The sequence below is a fragment of the Hylobates moloch genome, unplaced genomic scaffold (assembly GCF_009828535.3).
Source record: "Hylobates moloch isolate HMO894 unplaced genomic scaffold, HMol_V3 SCAFFOLD_6, whole genome shotgun sequence".
NCBI lineage: Eukaryota > Metazoa > Chordata > Mammalia > Primates > Hylobatidae > Hylobates > Hylobates moloch.
The window spans coordinates 52,387,566-52,399,304 of NW_026652281.1; the positions used below are offsets into that span (position 1 = coordinate 52,387,566).

The 11,739-nt window shown below is 45.4% G+C and overlaps 1 pseudogene; it reads left to right on the plus strand.

The window, feature by feature from the left end:
- The first annotated feature begins 10,396 nt into the window (after positions 1–10,396).
- LOC116470993 (gamma-glutamylcyclotransferase-like) lies at positions 10,397–11,043 on the plus strand (annotated as a pseudogene).
- Positions 11,044–11,739: the final 696 nt, after the last annotated feature.

Genomic DNA, 11,739 nt, shown 5'->3' on the forward strand with positions numbered 1-11,739 from the left:
AGTGTAGCATGTCCCCTTCACTTGCTGTCTCTCTCTCCTGCCACCATGTAAGACACGCCTTGCTTCCCCCTTTGCCTTCCACCATTATTGTAAATTTCTTGCAGCCTCTCCAGCCATGCTGAACTGTGAGTCAATTAAACCTCTTTTTTTTAAATAAATTACCCAGTCTCAGGTATTCTTTATAGCAGTGTGAAAATGGACTAATACAAAGGGAGACCAGGGTGTCTGCAGGGAACAAGAAAGAACCACATCTCCATCTGACCCACAGGTTAGAAAAGCATGTTTGTCAAACTACATGAACCTAAAGGCAGTTTCTATTTGCTGCCCAGGTTCTATTCAGAGATATATATCCTCTTGCCAGAGACACAGACATGCAAACTGTATTTACTACTTACTAAACCCCAAACCCATACTCATCAAACTTGAAAGGTAATAGAATACTAATTTCCATTGTCCAGATGACTCTTCTCCATCTTTTAACAAAGTTATTTCCTGCTGTGTCTCAGAATGGCTCCCATGCAGTTAAGAAGAAGACAGTACTCCATGCTGGAGATGATAATCCAGGCTCGGCAGTGGATACACTGGTGGATGTTTAGCAAATTTTATATAAATCGATCTTATTGTAAAATGTTGATGCTTCCTCACCAACTCCTGTTTCCTCCTTATTTTACAAAATGTGGAATTAATTTCAGACTAGACCTTGAGTCAAGCACCTGAGTTGGGAAGACCAAAAGTCAACACAGAGGCTAACCCTTGAAAAGAGCTGTGAAATCTATAATTCGGGTCACAAGGAGGACTCTGTTGCCTTTCCACTCTGCTGGTGAAGAGATAACAGAAGGTATCCTCTCAGTTTCCCACTGTATTTAGGGGAAAGATGCCCACCTCAAACCCACTTAAGCACAAAGAGAATTTACAAGCCCATGCAATGGGAAAATGCAGGGCTAGCTCACACTCAGCTGGAGAAGGAGGAGCTCAAATGGTGTCAGGAGGAATCCATCTTTCCCTTTCTTGTTTCTGCTTTATCCTGTTGTCTTCATCCTCACTCAGGCTTTCTTGGAGAGAAGGCAAAACCCCAACAGTTGCAGATATACAAACTCCAAGTCTCTGGCCCAGGGGCTCCAGGTATTTAGTTGCATCTCATTGGCTCAAATTGCCTCCCATACCCCTCCTTGGATACATCGCCTTGATTGCATGCCTAACCCTGGCACTGGGATTTGAGAATTTACCAGAGGTTACCTCCTGGTAGAACTGAGTCTTAAAAGAGGAACCTAAGCCAAGGGCTACAAGTAAGGGAGGAGTGGCTCCCCAAGAAGAAAAGATAGATTCTGTTTCAGGAAGAAGAGATATCGAGCAGGTCAAACCACAGCAGTGTACTCCCTTCACCTGCTCAGCCCTGTGCCTTTCTGTGCTAATGGATAAGGCACACCTGATACCTTTGGAGGGCTCTGGAGTAGCTAAATCATAGATACTATTAGCCAAGCTAGCCTGCGCATTCAGTTGTGTTCATTGAACAAATATTTATTTATAGTAAGCCACAAACTGAAACTGAGCCCATGCAGGGAGAGTTATTGGGTAAATCAACTTCCCAGAACTACCGTGTCAGGAATTGCCACAGGTTTCTTGTTGGCCAAGCCCCTGGGGCCACACTTTGAGTCTTCGCTGACTGTCAGCTACTATTTTTTTTTTGCCTCTGGTTCCTAGGTGTTTTCTCTTCTCCTAACTTTGGCTAGGCACAGGACACATCTTTCCAGCTACTTCTGACACTCTCAAAAACAAGAAACAAGATTTTTTTCTTCATCAGGACTGGAGATTTACTGGGGACAGGGAAATCTTCGAGGATTCAGAAGACTTCCTGCTTCCTTAGGATCATTATTCCTGATCATCACCCTTTTCCAGTTCTCAACCTTCATGGCATTTCTGCCTCCTCTTCTGTGGCTGAAGTGGAACTCACAAGCTCTCTCACTCCTGTGCACTGGCAGTGCCAGCTACCACTTACTAAGCACCTACTCTAGGCCAGGCCCTGTGGAAAACACATTATCAGTATATCATCTCAAATGCTCCTCCTCTCTCCTCTGCGGTGAGTCCTATGACCCTCACCAAAGAGGAAACTGGGGGGCAGACAGATTAAGTCACTCGCTTGCATTCTGTGGCCAGTGAGTGGCAGCCGAGGAACCGGGACTGGGTCTGCCTGGGACTGAAACCACGCTCTTCACCACCACACTGTAGTGCCTTCTGTGGGCCTCTACTTCAGGAAGCCCTTTTCCAGCACGTGAGCCTGAAATCACAGAATGGTGAGAACAAACCAGGGTGCCTGGAATACTGCTCAGGAGCCCCCAAAGACTCGGGAAGGCCATTGGCACGCCTCATGACCACAAGGCTGAGTGATTTCAATCTCTATGTCTGACAATGCACCACCCCGCAATGGCATGCACAGAAGATTTATAACAGGGGTTTTCTTCGTGTATCCCCCCTGCTGGTATCAAACCAGAACCACCTCTATTTTATATAGTGTTTCTCAACCATATTTTACTCATGTGCCCTTCTGATACGTGCAAAATTCTTACTACCACCGTCCCAAATGCTGGGATGGTCCCCAGGAATTTCTTTCCTCCCACCGTGATTTTTGCATTTCTCCATCTCACCTACCAATTCCTGTAGTTTGAATTACAAAATTCCCTTCCTTTATTTTCCACATATAAAATGTTTATATAATATTAAATATCAGAATACACCTAGACATATTTAAAATATTAACGCCCCAGATCACGTTGGCCCCAACCAATCAGAACTGCTACTGGTCCTTGCCGCATGCTGCTGAACTGCAGCCCAGCATTAGCCCTGTGTATACTTCCAGGAGTCCTGCAATACTTCCTGGGGGCACCTTTCCCACCACCGCAACTGGGAATCATGAGCTAGGACCTAGCGTTTCTGCTAATATTGCTATAGAATTCAACTAGGTGAGGAAGAAACAAAAATGGAGATTGCATCATTCTCTTTCTCCTTTTATGTAAACCTTCCTTCCAACCAATTGCTTCATCATGGTGGGGCTGGCCTTGCTCTCAGTACAAGGGATGGAATAATCCAAGAGGAGTAACAACAGCCAGGTGTGTCACTGTGTGTCTGAATAATGCCTCATGTGCATTAAGTTGCTATCAAGGGGCATCACCCTTTCCTCATCTCAAACTCCGGCTGTGAGGATATCCAGCTGGTGTCTATATGGCAGCCACCCACTTGTTCCTCCTGAGGGAATTGCCTTTGGTTTTTCAGATCATGAGGAAATGAGGCACCTAGTTTCATAATTCCTGAATGTTGACCCAGTCCTGGAAGAAGCCAACACCCAACTGGAACATTACTGCTCTTGCCTGTGTCAGAAGAGGAACAGGATGACATGGCAGGAATCTTAAAGTGCCTCCAACACCGCCTGTGAATCAGTGCTCACAGGTCAGAGCCTTCAGGATGACATCGAAAGGCAGGAATACTGCTCAGCCCAGCAAAACAGCAGGGCCTAAAAAAGACAGGGCCAGAGTTGGGGGGAAGGAAAAAACAAATTAAGTGCATGTCGGACACCATCTGCTGATTCCCAAAACTAATAGGAAGGCCTTTGCAAGGATTGCCATTCTCTACTGGAAGATTCAGAAGAGAAAAAAAAAACTGTGCAACAAATGCTATATTTTTGTTCACAAAAGATAAGGTATATTCAATTCAATCCAGTTTTATGAAGAGCCTCTGGGTCAGACTGCAGGGCATGTAAAGGTGCATTCTCTTCATCCCTCCACTAATGCACATAAGGGAGCTTAGTCCAGAAATTTCTGGGATTCAGAGAAGGGAAAAAACTGAAATATCAACCCTTGAGATATTTTTAGTATCGCCTCAAATCTCCAATGCCTTGGCTGGGGAAACCCCAAAGTTCCCCAATATTAGCAATCCCCCAGGATTTCAACTCTCTGGGTCCTCTGACCTCAAGCTCCTGAGTCCCCCCCAGGTACCTCTGAGTTCTCCAAAAGAAAACACTCACACAGAAAGGAAAGTCATGCTGGAAACTCCAATAACAGGAGACTGGTTGAATGTATGAGGGTACATTCACAAAATGGAATCGTGAGTAGCATTCTAAAAATGAGTTAGGGGTACATCCGCTCAAGGTCAATTGTGAAGTGACCAGGGCTGGGGCGGAACAGCAGCAGAAATGATACTGTTTAATAAAAACTACATGAAGGGCATCGCCAGAAGGAGACACGAGAAACTGGTAACAGTGGTTGCTTTTGGTGAGAGGAACTGAAGCTAGGGGTCAGGAATGAGAGGAAGTACACATTTTCATAGGAGTTTTTGTAACAATAAATCACAGTTACTTTAAAAAATTTCCAAGGAGGAATTGGGGTAAGAGAAGCCATCACGTGTAAACGTTAGGGAACCAGGTTCAACTTCACTGAAGATGCCCTAGAGGAGGAAGAGAAGAGCCTTAGATCCATATTCCACAGAAAATGCCAGTTATTGCTGGTTCCAAAGTTCCTTTTAGAACACCTCTATCAGGATCTCCTCCCCTGGCTTTCCTGCATCACCCCTTTGGCTCTGTTGGGTTTTTTCATGCCATACACCAGACTTTAATTCTACCCTCTTCTTCAAAGCCACTGGATGGAAACTCCCTCCCTCAATGATCTGCTTAAACCAACAAATCTATATAGGTCGTGTGAATCACTCCACTACCCTAGAGCATAAGAATTGCCACATTTCAGCTGGGCGCGGTAGCTCACGCCTGTAATCTCAGCACTTTGGGAGGCTGAGGTGGGCGGATCATGAGGTCAAGAGATCGAGACCACCCTGGGCAACATGGTGAAACCCCGTCTCTACCAAAAATACAAAAATTAGTTGGGCGTGGTGGCGGAGGCCTGTAGTCCCAGCTACTCAGGAGGCTGAGGCAGGAGAATCACTTGAACTCGGGAGGCGGAGATTGCAGTGAGCTGAGATCACGCCACTGCACTCCAGCCTGGCCACAGAGTGAGACTCTGTCTCAAAAAAAAAAAAAAAAAAAAAAAAGAATTGCCACCTTTCTTAATTTCTCTAAAGAAAATTAAATCTGGCCCGGTCCCCAATCACCTTGTGCTTATCCCTCCCTTGGGAAGATCAAAGAAGTCTAGAGTCCTAGAGTTTCCACCATTCAGGAACATTGGGCAGAGGCCTTTTAGTGCAGCATGGTAGCCAGTGAGCTGCTCATTGTCCAGGCCCCCAGGACGATGCCCCCATCTGCAGGCTCCTCTGGTGGCCCCCACCATCTCCAGGTCAGGCGAGGTCCTTGACCCTTTCACTTGGCTCCAGTTCCTGAGACTCCAGGTCTCATCCCCAGGTATCCATGGCCTCAGTTCACTCAGTTCACCTAAGATGTATATCTCAACTTGGGTGCTGGATGGTGAGTGGCATGCAAGTCCCCACCACTCAAGACTGGCCACCCTCTCTCTACCATCAGAGCCAGGCTACTCCCTTCTTCTTCTCAAAGCCTAGTTGCCATCCCCTACCTCTCTCCACCTTACATTTCAAAACAACATCTCCATTCTAAAAAGCAAAAGAGCTTAGCATTTGCCCATTCCATACCCAGGACAAGGCAATCAAGAACTCAGAACACAAAGGCCTGTCTGTTCATGCCGTAAGGGGGAAGAGGAAGTTACCTGCACAGCAAAGCAACTCCACTCGGGATTAACCCACCACTCTGCTACACCCTCCTCTCGGTAAATCTTTGTGCTTCACGTGGCAGAAAATACTTTCCATAAATAAATGGGGATACACCCAAAGGGAGGTGAGGGCTATTGTTAGCCAGGGTCCCTGCGACTCAGTTTCCTGGATTGAATGTCACAGGGGAGTAAATTTCATAGTGAAACAGCACCTCACAGAGTAGGTAAACTTCCCAAGACTTGGCAGAGAAGCCTGTGTGCCAAGTGAATTTTCTGCCTCCCAGCAAAGATGGAAAAGACACCTCTGAGTGGGTTTTCCTCTGAGGAAGAAAGGTCTCTGGAAGGAGTGTAAGTCCAAGAGGACCCCCGGGGTTCCAATTTAGTTGTTCTGGGTTGGGGCCCAGACATGTATTTTTAAAGCTTCCCAGGAGACTCTCCTGTGCAGACAGATTGAAAGCTGGTTATGTAAAGGCCTAAGGCGTTGTGTTTCCTCTGTTCCATGGGTTGGTTTCCCAATCCCAGTCTCCATTTCCCCATCGCCCAGCCTCACATCAACACCTGCTGTGTGTTCTCCAAGCTTCTATGCTCCCCACAGTCTCCAGGCCAACACATTTGGATGCCAAAATCCCCTGCTCATGTTTAGGGCCCCTTCTCCTCCTGGGTCCCCCTTGTGGTATCCCAGATGCTGAAGTGGAGGCCTCAGAACCCTCACTTAGGCATTAGAGGGAGCATGGCTGGCACTAGCCTAAACAGCTGAGACCCTTTCGCCTTGGCAGCCAGACAGGATGCAGAGGGCAGCCACAGAGTACCACAGCAGGCTTTGGGGACGCTGCAGAGTAGTGGCCTAGGGTTTCCACAGCTGTGCCTTATGTCCCCATCTCCTCAGCTGGCAGGGCCTGGACTCCCTCTTCCATGCTGTCCGCCCCTCATTGTGGAGATGGACCCATTCTCACCTCTCTTCTGTTCCTTCACCAGCTTCACTTGCTGTGAGGTCAAAGATTTCATTCCTGCTACTGAGACATGTGACTGATTACTCTTGGAGCAGTGAAGGCCTGGGAAGGACACGGAGATCAGTCAGGCTGGTTTAGATTAGCCTATGTGACTCCAGGTTGCCCTGTTGGTTCTATTGTAACGGACAGGCCTGGTCCCATGGTTGGCTCCAAACCTCCCCAGTCAGCATCCTCTGTATCAGTGTTTCCAACCCTCATTGTAAAAAGCTACCTTTCCCAGATTTTTGATAGGGGATTCAGAAGACTGACTTGTTGCTACCACCCCGCCCCACACCACCCCTTCCTCAGCTTGCCCTGTGCCTGAGTGTTTTCAGGAACCCAGATAGAGCCAGGCAAGCAGGGCTCTCACCTTGAGCAGAAGGACCTCGGAGGCTGCGTCGTGAACTTTCCATCGGGGGCTGTTGTTTTGCCCTTTGAGACCAGCCGCTCTGGCAGCACCTTAGTGTGAGCCAAGAGTCAGATGTTCCTTCCCTGTGGGATGATGGTGTCATTGTCAGAGAGCGCCCTCCATTTCTGATCATCTGCTGCTTCTGTCACATGCAGACTGGCTCTCACCAGTGCCAACGCCTCTTCCTGCATGTCAGCTATGGCACAGGGCCTGGGGACCATCTCACGCTCCAGCACTTAGGCATCACCAGCCACACGAAGACAGCCTGTTTTCTTCCTTCCTCCCCACTGCCATGTCACTGCTGAAGGGCAAAGACCTTTTGAGATGGACTTTCAAGCTCAGTCTCTTCACAGTTCTCTGGTATTCCTCAAATATGCAGAAGTAAGATACTTGGGTCTGCCATGACTACCAAATTCTCTGTCCCCTCTTTCCCAGTGTGGTCATGATTAGTAGACCTGGATGTGTCATTTCATGTTTGTATTAACTCCTGTCTGGTTCTCCAGTTTCCCAAGAAGGCCTCAAAGAGTTGATTACACACTTTTCATTGTTGGTGCTTACTGTTTCTCTTTATTTTCTTACATAAGTCATATAGGAATATATCCTGATTGTATAAGTTTCAAATAATATAGAAGTTTACAGAGCAAACTGAAAACCTGCACCATCCCGCTCCAGTTCACTCCTCCTCAAGGTCGCACTGCCCATGGCTGGCTGTGCCTCCTCCTAGTCCCCTGTCTAGGCACCCACACTGCACAGCACATGCGTCTATGCATGTGTCATTTTTTTATTTTTCATCATTTAGATGTAGACATTACTTTGCAAAGTAACAAATTTAGTATGTTTTTCGCTTGGAAATGTTTCATGTTAGGATATACAGCTCTATCTCATTCCTATATAACCATATACACACACATATAATGCTTTCATACCCTAGATTTTTATATTCATAAAAAAGAGATTGTCCTATACACATGGTTCTGCACTTTGTTTTTTGTTTTCTGTGAGTGGTTTTTTGTTGTTTTTTTTGGCGGGGGGGGGGGGTTTGAGATGGAGTCTCACTCTATCGCCCAGGCTGGAGTGCAGTGCTGTGATAGTTCACTGCAACCTACACCTCCTGGATTCAAGCGATTCTCTTGCCTCAGCCTCCCAAGTAGCTGGGATTACAGGCACATGCCACCATACCCAGCTAAGTTTTGTGTTTTTGGTAGAGATGGGGTTTCACCATGTTGGCCAGGCTGATCTCGAACTCCTAACCTCAAATGATCCACCCACCTCGGTTCCCCAAAGTGCTGGGATTACAGGCGTGAGCCACTGCGCCCAGCCTACTTTGATTTTAGACACAGAATACTCAGCACATACATGCCTTCCTTGGTTTTATCAACAATTGTGTCCTCTTTCATAATTTGGATGTGCCAAAAATACATTAGCCAGAAGCCCACTGGAGAACATTTTGTCACAAGTACACTTCTCATCTATCTGTGTGAGAGTCCTGTAATTGAACCTCATATTCTGTGGAGGAGTAATGAAATATGAAAGCCAAAAGTTATTAAACACAGAAAAAGTGCTGGATGGAAAGGAATGGCAGAGAGGATTCTTGGGTGAGGAAGGGCTAAGCGGCTGTTGTTTCCTCTTGATTCGTTTCCAAAACTTTCTGGTGATGTGGGTCAATAGTTATTATTAGCTCAGAGTTTTATCTTTCAGTTTCAACTTTAGTTTTACCTGAAGCCCTTTTGACAAGTCATTCCAAGTGACAGTTCCATCTACACATGAGCCCAGAGATTGTTTCTGCGTGGGACAAACTGTCCTTTCTAATTAGAGATGCTCTATCCCTAAGTGATTCATTTCCTTTGAGCATCTCAGCTCATGTTTAATTTCTTTGCAACCAGGTGTGTGAAGGTAGCTCTTACTTCTGTATAAGACAGGTGTATACCCATACATCTGATATTAATAAACTATTGATTTCATGTTTTGTTGCATTGCTAAATTGACAGCCTAGGCAATTTGTTTTCCTCCAGAAGTACTGCCTCCCTAATTAAATAGACCTCATTTCATTGTGAGGTCTTGTTAACAAAAATTATATTTCCCAAAACCTTGAAAGTATTTTTTAAAAAACTTTTATTGTTTTGTTTCAGCATTCGACATTGCTACACAAATTTAGTCATGTAGCCCAGCAGCCACCGAGTGCCTACTGAATTTCCTGTCACCCAGAGCCTGAATTTCCTGTCACTGGGCATAACGTTTTAAAAATATTATTGTTTCTTTAAACCCTGGCACTGAACCAGTTTTTATTCTTCATCTTGACTTAATGCCTCTCCATTCTGCTCTCTTATCTTCTTCTCCTGGCTCCACTCACATCCTCTGTAGCCAGGAACCCACAGTTGGCTATTTCGGCCATGTGTCCAGAGTGTGGAATCCCTCGTCCCCTTGGGCTTGCACTGTGGCCAGTTAGCTTGCCCATCCTCAGCCTCAGCATCCTCCTTGTCTGTCCCCTCCCCCCCCGGGTGCACCCTCCAAAGGTGCACCCCTCTTCTCTGAGGTCAGCCCCACTGCCTGGCCCTCTGTCCCCTCCTCCAGTGCTGTTGGTGACTTTGCTCCATCAAGCAACCTCTTTCTCTCTCTCTGTCTCTCTCTCTCTCATATTTTCCCCCTCCAACTAGTTGCTTCCTCTGCAAAAGGAATAAAATAAAACAAACATAGTCAAGGTTCCCTTAAATGAAAGATGCTATTTCTCAATCCTGCTATTCCCTCAAGCTATTATTGTATCTCATACCCTTCTGCCACAGTTCCTTAAAGTCTAGTCCAAACGGGTTTCTCCACTTCCCTACATCCTAGTACCTACTTTAAATAAATAAAAAGATTAAACAGACAAGTGAAAGTGCATATGGTAAATATTCAATGAAGAAAGATGGAAAATAAAAAGCCCCTTCCCCATCTGACTGATGGGGAAATTATTAATTAATTAATAGAGTCATCAGCCCCTTTTTAGAAAAAATAATATATATTGCTTTTATATATTGTGTATATGTATAACATATTATATATATTGTACACATACCCACACCTGCAAATATATATGTAATCTTCTAAATTTTACACATATGGAATCATATGCTGGTCTGACCTTTTTAAAAAAATTTAATAACATATCCTAGCACAAGAATCCAAAAATAGGGGTTGCCCCTGGTGAGAGGATCTGAACTGTTGAGGGATGAGGTAAAAGCGCAACTTCCTGGAGGCGGCGGCGAGGCAGTCACTGGGCCTGGGTCCCGGGCCGCCGCACTGCGCTCTCTGGCGGCTCCTCACAGCTCTGCTCCAGGCTCCCGTGCAGGCAGCAATGGGACATGGCGAACTCGGGCTGCAGGGACGTCCCGGGCCCGGATGAGGACAGTTTTCTGTATTTCGCCTACGGTAGCAACCTGCTGACGAGAGTATCCACCTGCGAAACCCCTCGGCGGCGGGCTTCTGTGTGGCCCGCCTGCAGATCGAGACCATCCTGGCCAACATGGTGAAACCCCGTCTCTACTAAAAATACAAAACAGCCGGGCGTGGTGGCGGGAGCCTGTAGTCCCGCTACCCAGGAGGCTGAGGCAGGAGAATTGCTTGAACCCGGAAGGCGGAGCTTGCAGTGAGCCGAGATTTCGCCACTGCACTCCAGCCTGGCGACAGAGTGAGACTCCCTCCCAAAAAAAAAAAAAAAAAAAAAAAAAGGAACATATGTTGTAATAGAAGTTAAAGTTTCAACTCAAGAAGGAAGAGAAATAACCTGTCAAAGTTATCTGATGACAAATTACGAAAGTGCTCCTCAGTCTTCACAGTATAAAAAGATTATTTGCATGGGTGCAAAAATAAAAATGGTTTGCCACTGGAGTATCAAGAGAAGTTAAAAGCAATAGAACCAAATGACTATACAGGAAAGGTCTCAGAAGAAATTGAAGACATCATCAAAAGGAAGAAACACAAACTCTTTAGAACAAAACAGTATATCTAATGATGCTCTATGTGCTAATATAAAATATTTTTAACACTTGAGAACAGGGATCTGGAGAATCTCCACGTTTGATCCATTTTCAACAGTGCTCTGAAGGAATATCTCACTTGGGTGACTTCTTGTTTTCAGACTATAAAAATAAACTGGGTTAGGAATTAGACCGTTTAGAAGGGGGAAATGGGGCCCTGAAATGTGTGACAAATGGATGTGAGTACCCCTTCTGTAAACACTGAAAGCTCTTCTCTTGACTTGATCTTAAGTGTCTCCTTGCTTTGGTAAAGGATAGATTTGTAGCTTGCTTGATGATGGTGCTGGTGAATTGCTCTGCTCTATCTGAGATTTTAAAAAATTAGATTAATGAGAGTAATCTGCAGAAAATTGATAATAACATTTTGGAAACTGGAAAGATGGTATACTGTTTTTAGAGGAATAAACATATTTGTGGTTTTTAAAAAAAGAGCAACTTCCTTTGCACTGTATACCCTTTTGTATTATTAGGATTTTATACTATGTTTATATGTTGCCTATTTAATAAATCACTTAAAGTTATATATCTTGAATATCTTTCCATATTAGCATGTACAGACAGAACTCATGATTTTGTGGTTATGGGCAGACTATCTCTGGAAGGATACAGAAGAAATGAGGAAATGCCTCTTGAAGAATGACTTGCAGACTGACCCCAGGTCAGGTATA